General features: G+C 55.6%; 2 non-coding genes across 2 annotated transcripts; both read right to left on the reverse strand.

Annotated features, from left to right (window-relative positions):
- Positions 1-672: 672 nt before the first annotated feature.
- LOC126476460 (5.8S ribosomal RNA) lies at positions 673-827 on the reverse strand. The gene has a single exon (XR_007586993.1). It is a non-coding gene; the product is annotated as a 5.8S ribosomal RNA (ribosomal RNA).
- A 349-nt stretch (positions 828-1,176) lies between these two features.
- Positions 1,177-3,085, reverse strand: LOC126476937 (small subunit ribosomal RNA). Its single transcript, XR_007587369.1, has one exon. It is a non-coding gene; the product is annotated as a small subunit ribosomal RNA (ribosomal RNA).
- Between the last annotated feature and the right edge of the window lie 373 nt (positions 3,086-3,458).

Genomic DNA, 3,458 nt, shown 5'->3' on the forward strand with positions numbered 1-3,458 from the left:
GGCCGGATGGGCGTGAATCTCACCCGTTCGACCTTTCGGACTTCTCACGTTTACCACAGAACGGTTTCACGTACTTTTGAACTCTCTCTTCAAAGTTATTTTCAACTTTCCCTCACGGTACTTGTTCGCTATCGGTCTCGTGGTCATATTTAGTCTCAGATGGAGTTTACCACCCACTTGGAGCTGCACTCTCAAGCAACCCGACTCGAAGGAGAGGTCCCGCCGACGCTCGCACCGGCCGCTACGGGCCTGGCACCCTCTACGGGCCGTGGCCTCATTCAAGTTGGACTTGGGCTCGGCGCGAGGCGTCGGGGTAGTGGACCCTCCCAAACACCACATGCCACGACAGGCGGCAGCCTGCGGGGTTCGGTGCTGGACTCTTCCCTGTTCGCTCGCCGCTACTGGGGGAATCCTTGTTAGTTTCTTTTCCTCCGCTTAGTAATATGCTTAAATTCAGCGGGTAGTCTCGCCTGCTCTGAGGTCGTTGTACGAGGTGTCGCACGCCACACCGCCAGCCGGCTGTGCACGCTACCGAGTAAGTACCGGTATGCGAACCGCCAGGCGACGGGCGCGCATCGCACGTTTAAGGAGACGCGGCCGGCCCCACAGGCGGCCACGACACTCCCAGGTCTGCGAAGCGGGGCAAACGCCGCGCGCTTCAGTATACGTAGCCGACCCTCAGCCAGACGTGGCCCGGGAACGGAATCCATGGACCGCAATGTGCGTTCGAAACGTCGATGTTCATGTGTCCTGCAGTTCACATGTCGACGCGCAATTTGCTGCGTTCTTCATCGACCCACGAGCCGAGTGATCCACCGTCCTCGGTGATCTTTTCATAGTTTCCACTATCTCTTTCAAGACAGTTGCATAGGCGGGACTGAGGCGTGTGGCGGCCCTGTTCCAGCGTTCAGTGTCCAACGGCCTCACGGCCGATGGGCGTCGTACGGCTCCACACCGGAGCGGACAGGCAGTCGGGCGAAAGTCATTCAAAACCGGCGCCAGGCGCCAGGTGCCGCAGGCCAGCCGCTCCAGCGCTCAGCGCTCGTACCACACAACATTGCCATTAGTTTTGAGACGAACGCGTGGTTCCGCACGCGGCGCACGGCTACTGCGAGCCGTACAGGTAGCGTGTTGCGCGACACGACACGCACATCGAAAGACATGCAGTCTAGTCGGTAATGATCCTTCCGCAGGTTCACCTACGGAAACCTTGTTACGACTTTTACTTCCTCTAAATGATCAAGTTTGGTCATCTTTCCGGTAGCATCGTCAACGACAGAGTCAATGCCGCGTACCAGTCCGAAGACCTCACTAAATCATTCAATCGGTAGTAGCGACGGGCGGTGTGTACAAACGGCAGGGACGTAATCAACGCGAGCTTATGACTCGCGCTTACTGGGAATTCCTCGTTCATGGGGAACAATTGCAAGCCCCAATCCCTAGCACGAAGGAGGTTCAGCGGGTTACCCCGACCTTTCGGCCTAGGAAGACACGCTGATTCCTTCAGTGTAGCGCGCGTGCGGCCCAGATCATCTAAGGGCATCACAGACCTGTTATTGCTCAATCTCGTGCGGCTAGAAGCCGCCTGTCCCTCTAAGAAGAAAAGTAATCGCTGACAGCACGAAGGATGTCACGCGACTAGTTAGCAGGCTAGAGTCTCGTTCGTTATCGGAATTAACCAGACAAATCGCTCCACCAACTAAGAACGGCCATGCACCACCACCCACCGAATCAAGAAAGAGCTATCAATCTGTCAATCCTTCCGGTGTCCGGGCCTGGTGAGGTTTCCCGTGTTGAGTCAAATTAAGCCGCAGGCTCCACTCCTGGTGGTGCCCTTCCGTCAATTCCTTTAAGTTTCAGCTTTGCAACCATACTTCCCCCGGAACCCAAAAGCTTTGGTTTCCCGGAGGCTGCCCGCCGAGTCATCGGAGGAACTGCGGCGGATCGCTGGCTGGCATCGTTTATGGTTAGAACTAGGGCGGTATCTGATCGCCTTCGAACCTCTAACTTTCGTTCTTGATTAATGAAAACATACTTGGCAAATGCTTTCGCTTCTGTTCGTCTTGCGACGATCCAAGAATTTCACCTCTAACGTCGCAATACGAATGCCCCCGCCTGTCCCTATTAATCATTACCTCGGGTTCCGAAAACCAACAAAATAGAACCGAGGTCCTATTCCATTATTCCATGCACACAGTATTCAGGCGGGCTTGCCTGCTTTAAGCACTCTAATTTGTTCAAAGTAAACGTGCCGGCCCACCGAGACACTCAATAAAGAGCACCCTGGTAGGATTTCAACGGGGTCCGCCTCGGGACGCACGAGCACGCACGAGGCGGTCGCACGCCTTCGGCTCGCCCCACCGGCAGGACGTCCCACGATACATGCCAGTTAAACACCGACGGGCGGTGAACCAACAGCGTGGGACACAAATCCAACTACGAGCTTTTTAACCGCAACAACTTTAATATACGCTATTGGAGCTGGAATTACCGCGGCTGCTGGCACCAGACTTGCCCTCCAATAGATACTCGTTAAAGGATTTAAAGTGTACTCATTCCGATTACGGGGCCTCGGATGAGTCCCGTATCGTTATTTTTCGTCACTACCTCCCCGTGCCGGGAGTGGGTAATTTGCGCGCCTGCTGCCTTCCTTGGATGTGGTAGCCGTTTCTCAGGCTCCCTCTCCGGAATCGAACCCTGATTCCCCGTTACCCGTTACAACCATGGTAGGCGCAGAACCTACCATCGACAGTTGATAAGGCAGACATTTGAAAGATGCGTCGCCGGTACGAGGACCGTGCGATCAGCCCAAAGTTATTCAGAGTCACCAAGGCAAACGGACCGGACGAGCCGACCGATTGGTTTTGATCTAATAAAAGCGTCCCTTCAATCTCTGGTCGGGACTCTGTTTGCATGTATTAGCTCTAGAATTACCACAGTTATCCAAGTAACGTGGGTACGATCTAAGGAACCATAACTGATTTAATGAGCCATTCGCGGTTTCACCTTAATGCGGCTTGTACTGAGACATGCATGGCTTAATCTCTGAGACAAGCATATGACTACTGGCAGTATCAACCAGGGAGCTGCGTCAACTAGAGCTGAGCAGCCGGCCGCCCGGGAGTGTGTCCCTGGTGCCCGCGCGAACACGCAAGCGTCCGCTCAATTATTCTGCAAACAGGAGGAGGCTGAGCTCCCCTGCACAACACACCTCGAAACCCTCTCAGGTCCCGGCGGCGCGCAGCGCCGTCCTAAGTACTTGGTCGGGTTCGAGAGAGGCGCAATCGCCCGGAGTTAGGCGAGTAGACGCTTTAGGTGCGACCACCCGTGCTCCCAACTGAGCTTGCCGCTGCCGACAGAGGCCCGGGAGCGTGCTGTCGTGGCATTGCCGGCGGGAGACAACACGCGCCACCTACGGTGACCGGCAGCTCCAACGCCAGCGCCACAGAAGGACAAAA

The sequence above is a fragment of the Schistocerca serialis genome, chromosome 4 (assembly GCF_023864345.2).
Source record: "Schistocerca serialis cubense isolate TAMUIC-IGC-003099 chromosome 4, iqSchSeri2.2, whole genome shotgun sequence".
Taxonomy (NCBI): Eukaryota; Metazoa; Arthropoda; class Insecta; order Orthoptera; family Acrididae; genus Schistocerca; species Schistocerca serialis.